This window comes from Pleurodeles waltl, chromosome 12 (assembly GCF_031143425.1).
Source record: "Pleurodeles waltl isolate 20211129_DDA chromosome 12, aPleWal1.hap1.20221129, whole genome shotgun sequence".
In the NCBI taxonomy this organism is placed as follows: Eukaryota; Metazoa; Chordata; class Amphibia; order Caudata; family Salamandridae; genus Pleurodeles; species Pleurodeles waltl.
The window spans coordinates 4,487,320-4,498,979 of NC_090451.1; the positions used below are offsets into that span (position 1 = coordinate 4,487,320).

At 48.0% G+C, this 11,660-nt stretch overlaps 1 non-coding gene across 1 annotated transcript; it reads left to right on the forward strand.

The window, feature by feature from the left end:
• Nucleotides 1–2,480: 2,480 nt before the first annotated feature.
• TRNAG-UCC (transfer RNA glycine (anticodon UCC)) lies at nt 2,481–2,552 on the forward strand. The gene has a single exon. It is a non-coding gene; the product is annotated as a tRNA-Gly (tRNA).
• Nucleotides 2,553–11,660: the final 9,108 nt, after the last annotated feature.

Below are 11,660 nucleotides of genomic sequence, written 5' to 3' on the forward strand. Positions count from 1 at the left end.
GACACCCACAATCCGGCTGATGTGCTTAAGACGAGTCCTGCTGTACTATGTGGGGCTTGTTTGTCTCAGGAAGTGTAAGCCACTGTGAGGAAGAGTAGATCACTGATTCATGGGAGGCAGGAGGGGGTTGTAGAAGGTCTAAACACAGTTGTGTGCCTCTGCAGCTGTGCATGTGTTTTCACTAGGTTTTAAGGGGCAGCGACCATTGGAGGGTGTTGTCAGTTACTACAGATATCAGTGCACCCACAGGGGTGGGCTGGTCAGGGCTTGCTTCAGGTGAGGTTGTGTCAATGAGCTGGGGTTGCTTCGCATGAGGTTGTGTTAGTGAGTTGGGGTTGCTTTGCATGAGGTTGTGTTAGTGAGTTGGGGTTGCTTCGCATGAGGTTGTGTTAGTGAGTTGGGGTTGCTTTGCGTGAAGTTGTGTTAGTGAGTTGGGCTTGCTTCTCGTGAGGTTGTGTCAGTGAGTTTGGCTTCCTTCAGGTGAGGTTGTGTCAGAGAGTTGAGCTTCGGGTGAGGTTGTGTCAGTGAGTTGGGCTTCGGTGAGGTTGTGTTAGTGAGTTGGGGTTGCTTCGCTTGAAGTTGTGTCAGTGAGTTGGGCTTGCTTCAGGTGAGGTTGTGTCAGTAAGTTGGGCTTCGGGTGAGGTGTGTTAGTGAGTTGGGGTTGCTTTGCGTGAGGTTGTGTCAGTGAGTTGGGCTTCGGGTGAGGTTGTGTCAGTGAGTTGGGCTTCAGGTGAGGTTTTGTCAGTGGGTTAACCTTGCTTCAGATGAGGTTGTGTCAGTGAGCTGGGCGCTGTGGGCGGGGGGGGGTTCGGTTGGATACCATGGTGAATCATGGCATGCGGAGCTTGCAGGGTTCAGCAATTGTCGTTTGACTACCTTGCTTCGATGCATTGATGCGGCGTTTCGTTTTTGTTGCTGTGATTGGTCCCCTTATTGATTTCTTTTTAAGAATAACATTTACACGTTTCCAGACATGAAGAGAAACACTCTGTCTCTCCCGTTCCCCACTTTAATGTGTTTTCTCAGAAACTGACCCGTTCGTGATGGTGAAACCGGAAGGACTGAAGCTCAGCAGCGCCTTTCCCTGTAGTCCATCTCTCCTTCCTGCCCCAGGCTGCAGTAGTACCACTCGTGTGCTCTTGGGCATGTAAGGCCCGTGTGGTCTTTTGTAAACTAACGTCAGGAGCAGGGCCCCCACCAGTGGGATACGGCATCCGGACCCGTATCAGAATGTGTGAGGTTTTCCACCCCTAGAACATGCCACACTCTGTGGTACCAACCCTCCAGGGTGGCACCAGCATAGCTGCCAAGTTTCCCAGGTCCATTCTTTATGTGTTGCTCCAATCCGAGTTTTTTTTACTTTGAATTCTGGACTTGTAGTCCTGTTTTATAATGGAATAAGTAAAACTAAAACTCCCAGAATTCAAAGTAAAAACTTGGACTGGAGCAGCACATCACGCATTGACCCGGGGAAACCTGGAATGGATGCCCCGGTCAGCAGCCAGCTAGTAGGGTCTGACCGGCCAGTGATAAGAGCGCATTTATCACCCTCCGCAAGTTTCCCCGCGTGTTTATTCAGCATTCAGACAAGATATGGGGGGGTCTCTGGGATGATGTTCCATCACCCCAGGAACCCCTGGCCAGACGGGGTGTATTAAAGGATGCCCCATAGAATGAGGTGGTTCTCCCCCGCCTGTAGCCCCCCAGCATCGGTCCCATCTTGTTCTTTCCAGTGCGTGAAGTCGATGTGCGGACCCCCTTGACCTCAGATGGATTCTTGCTACATTCTGCCTCCGAGAGGCCGTGGGATCCCTTTAATGCAGCGGTGAGTCTGGTGGACTATTCGGCTTCTGTAAACTGAAGGTTCAACCCTCTCCCGGCAGCTCTGAAAGCTTCTCTTCTGTGCCGGGCTTCTTTCTAGTGACAATGTAGAGATTCTTGAAATAAGGGTGAGGTTGGGTGGCGGGTGGGGAAATGGGGAGGGGGCACCATCGCTTTCCTTAAAACAGATTGTCTGGAGCTGGATAACCCTTGATTGACACCACGGATCTCCCCCTGCAGGTTGGTTTACCGCCCCTCGACAGGTCGAATTCACTGTTGTAGGCCACAGGGCGTGTAGCAGGTAGAGTGGCACCGAGGACCAGAGGTTTCTGGGGCTCATGTCCATTCTGACCCTGGCGCCCATAATACTAAGGCTAACCTACTGCTAGGACCGGAGGGAAGTCAGCATACGATTAAATTGCGGAGTTTGGGTGATGCTGCTGGTTTCTGTCTGAGTAGAATTGATGGCTTCAGTTATTGGTGCTCAGTCCCGCGGAGGGGCTGTTAAAACTGGACTATCTGGGGGCTCTTAGACGGGTGAGTGGAGTGAAAAGTCTGTGCGGGAATGCTCGCCTTAGCTGCAGAATAACTCTTCTGTGAAGATATCGGCGGGCTTGTGTTATTTCTCAAAGCCAATGCAGCTCCAACAATAGTAGCAGGCGTTGGTGGTATAGTGGTGAGCATAGCTGCCTTCCAAGCAGTTGACCCGGGTTCGATTCCCGGCCAACGCAGTATATATTTTTGTGCAATAATCTAATTTCATTATTACTGTGTGAGTTTCACTTTGATAGTAAATCATTTAGTCTGTCTCACGACTGACATTGACTCACAAGGATACAGAACTAAGGAAACCACGAGGAATGAATATCACGGAGAGGCCGGAGCGACTCGGACGCATTTCCACCCACAGGTTTATGTTCTGGATCTCCTCCTGCAGGGCTGCACCGGCAGCTGACACACCGGGTGAACGTATGTGCAGCCACTTCTGAACAGAATCGTGAATTACTCCAGTACTTCGAGCTCTGGCTCCATAGCAAGAACTAGTACGTGTTTGCAGCTGCACATCCTGTACATGATGACGTGGGAACTGTAAGTCAGTGCCTCAGTTCTGTTTTGCTGTTCTGTAGGACAGTGAATCCCTCAGTCCTTTCAGCGCTAGTAGCATCTCCAGACCCTCAACCCACTGGGGATTTTCCGGGGTCTGCTGCGGCCAGTCCTGCACTTTCTACTTGTTAAGAAATCATTCACAAAACGGGAGATTAACCCTTTCTGAAAGAGGCGCTGGTTTATTGCCCCGAATGTTAGACCAAGGTCGGTTCTTTGCAGTAGTCCGGACAGTTGGCTCAGCTGGTAAAAACTACAACTGTGTGAAACAGAAAAACATTGTTTCACAGAAATGTGTTATAATGCTGTGAGGTTTAGTGGATTTATTGTGCTTAAACGACTGTGAGATTAGCGAGGGGAGTAGTTTGCTGTCTCTCATTTGTAAAAAAAAAAAAAAAAAAAATGTGAGAAATTAATTTCTCACTGATGAAATTCATGAAGTTCTGTGAGTATTGCATGGTGTGAAATTCGCAGATCTTGCTGGTGTAATAAAACTTCGCTCAGGCTTGGTGAGAAAATGCTGTTAACAAAAATATACATTTAATTGTTCGACTTACCTTGAAAGCTTATGTCAGGTGACCCTCAATGACTAAAGACTTTAGGGGTGACAGTGCAAACCTTGTGGCTGGTATCACCGGTGCCATTGAAACATAACAGTGCTGCAAAGTTACTGATAGCTAAAACCCTGTCCTTTCAGTCTTCGTTGTCAGAGGGCAGCAAAGCTGAACGGATTAATCTTCTTATTTAAGGTGAAATTGCTTTAGAAACTCAGAGAATCTGACACATGAATAACACAAAAGACCGGTTGTCAAATCAGAGCTCTGGCCGCTTTCTTTAGTAGAGGTGGTTGGATTATTAAATATGAAACTTCTATAGTTCACTACATTTCTACCGAATGCGAGGACAATCTGACTGTCTCAGGAAGTTGCCCCTCAGTTGTATAAGGGGATACCTTCCATCAAACTTTTTGACAGGTGCCCGCCCCGTGATCACGTAGGCAATGACGTGGGTACCCTGCCCCGTGATGACGTAAGTAATGACGTAGGTGAGTCACGTGGGTTGTGACATGATGTGATGCTGTGTTAGTCACGTGCCCTGATGCTGTCCCTTGTGTGTAGGTCTATGGACTGTGTGAAATGGCGGCTGTGCAGGTGTGCGGCATGCTTCATGGCCTAAGAGGACAAGTGTGGACATGTCAGACATTCAGGACCGAGTGGCTGCCTGGGGGGCCACCTCGCAGGGCAGAGCATTGGGGTTGTAATGACAAACCTCCACCCTACCAACTAATCCAAAAAGAGGGGCTGGGCAAATGCTGCAAAGGTCATGACATATGGTTACTGTTACGTGTAACCCCTCAACGTATCAGAGCCGTCAAGGTGAGCATGTGACCGCTATGTTGTAGAGGCGTACGCCCTTTTTGAACCATTGAATACATATAAGGAGCCGGCCAGAGCAGCACGCCAAACCGAGAACCATTTCTGAAATAGGTTGTCAAGGCATTATGAAGAGATACAGTCCGCTCACCAGAAAAGCCGCCTCCTCAGGTGCCCAGAACACTATCAATAGATATTATCGGTCCCTAACACCTCCGGTGTGGATGAGAATGCACAGCTGGCTGCCCCTACAGAGGGGGGTTCCAACGTTACCGATTTTCAAAAGGAAGTTTGCGAGCGGCTTGAAAAGCTCAGCCTCTAGGATTTGCCGCAACTGAAATCCCCTATTAAGGTTGAAGGCGACGGCCGCAAAGCCTCGAAAGACTAATTAAATGATTCAATCAACTTCATCGACAGTGAAGATGATGAAAACTGTATTGCACCACCGAATTCACAAGTCTATGAAGATATGGGCTTTCAGGAGGACCCTGATCCAGAGGCAGTCGTCGCACAGCCGGCAGGTGTAAACTCTGAAGCCGCTTATACACCAATGGACCTACGCGACTCGCAAGATTTCAGAGCAGCCGCTGAGTGTAGCAAAAATGCTGAGCAGTAAGCTTATCAGAGGGTCGTGTTAAGCATTTGTTGTACACACACCGGCAATTAATGAGGAACACACACTCAAAGACTTACTCCAGGCCAATAGGTTTTTATATTGGAAAAATATATTTTCTTAGTTTATTTTAAGAACCACAGGTTCAAGATTTACATTAAACACTTTAAATGCAAGGTACTTCACTTAGATACTTTAGGAACTTTGAATGAAAACAATATCATGTACAGCCTTTGTAAAAATTGCAATAAGCTATTTTCAAAGTAGACACAGTGCAAAAATCAACATTTCCTGGGGGAGGTAAGTAAACGTTAGATTAGGAGGTAAGTAAAACACTTACAAGTCTCAGTCCTGGGGCATAGGCAGCTCACCGATGGGGGTTCAAGGCAACCCCAAAGTTACCACACCAGCAGCTCAGGGCTAAAAGCTCATTTATGGTCGGCCTTTGGTGCGAATCATATGGCAAAAGGTGGTTTGTTAAGATGAGAGCACTCATATCGTGCTAGGCAAAATATACAGTGGAGGCACTCATTTTTGTGTCAGGTGTATGTAGAGATGAGACAGCGACTTTTATGCACTAATGAGCCACGCAATTGTGTTACATCTTGGGGTTCAGTCCAAGCCATATTGAGCAGACGAGGGCGGTCATGGTGGCGGGCGCCTGGCTGTCGGGCAGGGTGTAAGGCTCAATAGTGTACAGTGAGACTCTGTAGGGCTTTGTAGGAAAGTACCATCTTGCCTGGCATGTTACCCCCATTTTTCACTGTATATATGTTGTTTTAGTTGTATGTGTCACTGGGACCCTGGTAACCCAGGGCCCCAGTGCTCATAAGTGTGCCTGAATGTGTTTCCTGTGTAGTGACTAACTGTCTCACTGAGGCTCTGCTAATCAGAACCTCAGTGGTTATGCTCTCTCATTTCTTTCCAAATTGTCACTGACAGGCTAGTGACCATTTTTACCAATTTACATTGGCTTACTGGAACACCCTTATAATTCCCTAGTATATGGTACTGAAGTACCCAGGGTATTGGGGTTCCAGGAGATCCCTATGGGCTGCAGCATTTCTTTTGCCACCCATAGGGAGCTCTGACAATTCTTACACAGGCCTGCCACTGCAGCCTGAGTGAAATAACGTCCACGTAATTTCACAGCCATTTTACACTGCACTTAAGTAACTTATAAGTCACCTATATGTCTAACCTTTACCTGGTAAAGGTTAGGTGCAAAGTTACTTAGTGTGAGGGCACCCTGGCACTAGCCAAGGTGCCCCCACATTGTTCAGAGCCAATTCACTGAACTTTGTGAGTGCGGGGACACCATTACACGCGTGCACTACATATAGGTCACTACCTATATGTAGCTTCACCATGGTAACTCCGAATATGGCCATGTAACATGTCTATGATCATGGAATTGCCCCCTCTATGCCATCCTGGCATTGTTGGTACAATTCCATGATCCCAGTGGTCTGTAGCACAGACCCTCGTACTGCCAGACTGCCCTTCCTGGGGTTTCTCTGCAGCTGCTGCTGCTGCCAACCCCTCAGACAGGCAGCTGCCCTCCTGGGGTCCAGCCAGGCCTGGCCCAGGATGGCAGAACAAAGAACTTCCTCTGAGAGAGGGTGTGACACCCTCTCCCTTTGGAAAATGGTGTGAAGGCAGGGGAGGAGTAGCCTCCCCCAGCCTCTGGAAATGCTTTGTTGGGCACAGATGTGCCCAATTCTGCATAAGCCAGTCTACACCGGTTCAGGGACCCCTTAGCCCCTGCTCTGGCGTGAAACTGGACAAAGGAAAGGGGAGTGACCACTCCCCTGACCTGCACCTCCCCTGGGAGGTGTCCAGAGCTCCTCCAGTGTGCTCCAGACCTCTGCCATCTTGGAAACAGAGGTGCTGCTGGCACACTGGACTGCTCTGAGTGGCCAGTGCCACCAGGTGACGTCAGAGACTCCTGCTGATAGGCTCCTTCAGGTGTTAGTAGCCTTTCCTCTCTCCTAGGTAGCCAAACCCTCTTTTCTGGCTATTTAGGGTCTCTGTCTCTGGGGAAACTTTAGATAACGAATGCATGAGCTCAGCCGAGTTCCTCTGCATCTCTCTCTTCACCTTCTGATAAGGAAACGACCGCTGACTGCGCTGGAAGCCTGCAAACCTGCAACATAGTAGCAAAGACGACTACTGCAACTCTGTAACGCTGATCCTGCCGCCTTCTCGACTGTTTTCCTGCTTGTGCATGCTGTGGGGGTAGCCTGCCTCCTCTCTGCACCAGAAGCTCCGAAGAAATCTCCCGTGGGTCGACGGAATCTTCCCCCTGCAACCGCAGGCACCAAAAAGCTGCATTACCGGTCCCTTGGGTCTCCTCTCAGCACGACGAGCGAGGTCCCTCGAATCCAGCGACACTGTCCAAGTGACCCCCACAGTCCAGTGACTCTTCAGCCCAAGTTTGGTGGAGGTAAGTCCTTGCCTCACCTCGCTGGGCTGCATTGCTGGGAACCGGGACTTTGCAGCTACTCCGGCCCCTATGCACTTCCGGCGGAAATCCTTTGTGCACAGCCAAGCCTGGGTCCACGGCACTCTAACCTGCATTGCACGACTTTCTAAGTTGGTCTCCGGCGACGTGGGACTCCTTTGTGCAACTTCGGTGAGCACCGTTTCACGCATCCTTGTAGTGCCTGTTTCTGGCACTTCTCCGGGTGCTACCTGCTTCAGTGAGGGCTCTTTGTCTTGCTCGACGTCCCCTCTCTCTGCAGCTCCAATTTGCGACCTCCTGGTCCCTCCTGGGCCCCAGCAGCGTCCAAAAACGCCAAACGCACGATTTGCGTGTAGCAAGGCTTGTTGGCATCCTTCCGGCGGAAAAACACTTCTGCACGACTCACCAAGGCGAGTGGGATCCGTCCACCAAAGGGGAAGTCTCTATCCCTTTTCGTTCCTGCAGAAACCTCAGCTTCTTCTGTCCAGTCGAAGCTTCTTTGCACCCGCAGCTGGCATTTCCTGGGCATCTGCCCATCTCCGACTTGCTTGTGACTTTTGGACTTGGTCCCCTTGTTCCACAGGTACCCTAGATTGGAAATCCACAGTTGTTGCATTGCTGGTTTGTGTCTTTCCTGCATTATTCCTCTAACACGACTCTTTTGTCCTTAGGGGAACTTTAGTGCACTTTGCACTCACTTTTCAGGGTCTTGGGGAGGGTTATTTTTCTAACTCTCACTATTTTCTAATAGTCCCAGCGACCCTCTACAAGTTCACATAGGTTTGGGGTCCATTCGTGGTTCGCATTCCACTTTTGGAGTATATGGTTTGTGTTGCCCCTATCCCTATGTTTCCCCATTGCATCCTATTGTAACTATACATTGTTTGCACTGTTTTCTAAGACTATACTGCATATTTTTGCTATTGTGTATATATATCTTGTGTATATTTCCTATCCTCTCACTGAGGGTACACTCTAAGATACTTTGGCATATTGTCATAAAAATAAAGTACCTTTATTTTTAGTATAACTGTGTATTGTGTTTTCTTATGATATTGTGCATATGACACTAAGTGGTACTGTAGTAGCTTCACACGTCTCCTAGTTGAGCCTAAGCTGCTCTGCTAAGCTACCATTATCTATCAGCCTAAGCTGCTAGACACCCTATACACTAATAAGGGATAACTGGGCCTGGTGCAAGGTGCAAGTACCCCTTGGTACTCACTACAAGCCAGTCCAGCCTCCTACATTGGTTGTGCAGTGGTGGGATAAGTGCTTGAGACTACTTACCACTCTTGTCATTGTACTTTTCATAAGAGAAAAATATACAAAACAAGGTCAGTGTATATACACATAGCCAAAAAGTTTTGCATTTCCTCTTTTCACTCTTTTCTAAGTGCTGAAAAGTACTTCTAAACTTTCAAAAAGTTCTTAAAAGTTTAAAAAGTTTTTTTCTGTCTTTCCAAAAAGTTCTGAAAACTTTTTACTCTTTTTCTATCACTTTAACTCTCTCTAAAAAATGTCTGGCACAGGAAAAAATGTTGAACTGTCCAAACTTGCATATGATCACCTTAGCTGGAAAGGAGCAAGGAGTCTCTGCATAGAGAGAGGTTTGAGTGTAGGGAAGAATCCTTCCTTAGAACTGTTAATTAATATGCTTAGAGTACAGGATAAGGCCATAAGTGCCCAATCTGTAGAAAAAGTAGCTAATGGTTCTCAATCTGATCCAGGGACTCCCCCAGGAAAAGGTTCAGGAAAGAAACTTCTCAGCCTGCCCATTACTAGACAGTCTAGCATAGTTGGTACAGAGGTTGAATCACACCATACTAATGGTGTGCTCTCACATTATACTGGTAGCCAAGCTGTTAGGGTGCCCTCTGTAAGGGACAGGTCTCCTTCTGTTCATTCCCATCATACCTCTGTATCTAGAAATGTCCCTCCCACCCACCCTGATGACAGATTGTTAGAAAGGGAGCTCAATAGATTGAGAGTGGGACAAACCAGACTGAAGCTCAAGAAGCAACAGCTGGATTTGGATAGACAGTCTTTAGAAGTAGAGAGGGAAAGACAGAAGTTGGGTTTAGAAACCCATGGTGGCAGCAGCAGTATTCCCCATAGTCATCCTGCAAAAGAGCATGATTCCAGGAATCTGCACAAGATAGTTCCCCCTTATAAGGAGGGGGATGACATTAACAAGTGGTTTGCTGCACTTGAGAGGGCCTGTGCTGTACAGGATGTCCCTCAAAAGCAGTGGGCTGCTATCCTATGGCTATCATTTAGTGGAAAAGGTAGGGATAGGCTCCTTACAGTGAAAGAAAATGATGCCAATAATTTCCAAGTTCTTAAGAATGCACTCCTGGATGGTTATGGCTTAACCACTGAACAGTACAGGATAAAGTTCAGAGAGACCAAAAAGGAGTCTTCACAAGACTGGGTTGATTTCATTGACCAGGCAGTGAAGGCCTTGGAGGGGTGGTTACATGGCAGTAAAGTTACTGATTATGACAGCCTGTATAACTTAATCCTGAGAGAGCATATTCTTAATAATTGTGTGTCTGATTTGTTGCACCAGTACTTGGTGGACTCTGATCTGACCTCTCCCCAAGAATTGGGAAAGAAGGCAGACAAATGGGTCAGAACAAGAGTGAACAGAAAAGTTCATACAGGGGGTGACAAAGATGGCAACAAAAAGAAGGATGGTAAGTCTTCTGACAAGGGTGGGGACAAATCTAAAAATGAATCTTCATCAGGCCCACAAAAACACTCTGGTGGGGGTGGTGGGTCCAAATCCTCCTTTAATCAGAACAAGGAAAAGAAACCATGGTGCTATTTATGTAAAATAAAAGGCCATTGGACAACAGATCCCAGTTGTCCAAAGAAAGGCACCACAGCTCCTACCACTACAACCCCTACTGCTACACCTAGTGTCCCTACTAATAGCAGTGGTGGTGGGAGCAAACCTACTAATAGCCAATCCAAGGGAGTAGCTGGGCTCACTTTTGGTAATTTAGTTGGGGTTGGTCTGATTAGGGAGACCACAGAGGCTACTTTAGTCTCTGAAGGGGCTATTGATTTAGCCACTTTGGTTGCTTGCCCCCATAACTTGGAGAAGTACAAGCAACTAACCCTAATAAATGGTGTTGAGGTCCAGGCCTACAGGGACACAGGTGCCAGTGTCACAATGGTGATTGAGAAACTGGTGCATCCTGAACAACACATACTTGGACACCAGTACCAAGTAACCGATGCTCACAACATAACACAAAGCCACCCCATGGCTGTTGTAAATCTCAACTGGGGGGGGGGTAACTGGTCCAAAGAAAGTTGTGGTAGCTTCAGATTTACCTGTAGACTGTCTATTAGGGAATGATTTGGAGACATCAGCTTGGTCAGATGTGGAGTTGGAGGCCCATGCAGCAATGCTGGGCATCCCAGGGCATATTTTTGCTTTGACAAGGGCTCAGGCCAAAAAGCAAAAAGGACAGGGAAGCTTGGATCCTGGAACAATGGACCAAGTGCTCCCTAAAGCTAGGTCTAGTAGAAGCAAACCACTTCCTACTATCCCTCCCTCTACAGTGGATTCAACTTCTGAGGAAGAAGAATTCCCTCCCTGTGCAGAACCTACACCAGAGGAGCTGGAAGCAGACACTGCTGAGCTTTTGGGTGAAGGGGGGCCTGCCAGGGAGGAGCTGAGTGTGGCACAGCAAACCTGTCCCACATTAGAGGGTCTCAGACAGCAAGCTGTCAATCAAGCTAATGGGGATGTCAGTGACTCTCACAGAGTTTACTGGGAGGACAACCTCTTGTACACTGAGCATAGAGATCCTAAACCTGGAGCTGCCAGGAGATTAGTGATTCCTCAGGAGTACAGAAAGTTCCTCCTAACACTGGCACATGACATTCCCTTAGCTGGGCACCTGGGTCAAATGAAAACTTGGGACAGATTGGTACCATTGTTTCATTGGCCTAGGATGTCTGAGGACACAAAGGAATTTTGCAAGTCCTGTGAAACCTGTCAAGCCAGTGGCAAGACAGGTGGCACCCCAAAGGCACCCCTTATCCCACTGCCTGTGGTTGGGGTTCCCTTTGAAAGGGTAGGGGTTGACATAGTTGGCCCCCTTGACCCTCCTACTGCTTCAGGCAATAGGTTTATCTTGGTGGTAGTGGACCATGCCACAAGATATCCTGAAGCAATTCCTTTAAGGACCACTACAGCTCCTGCAGTGGCAAAGGCCCTCCTGGGAATATTTTCCAGGGTGGGCTTCCCAAAGGAAGTAGTATCAGA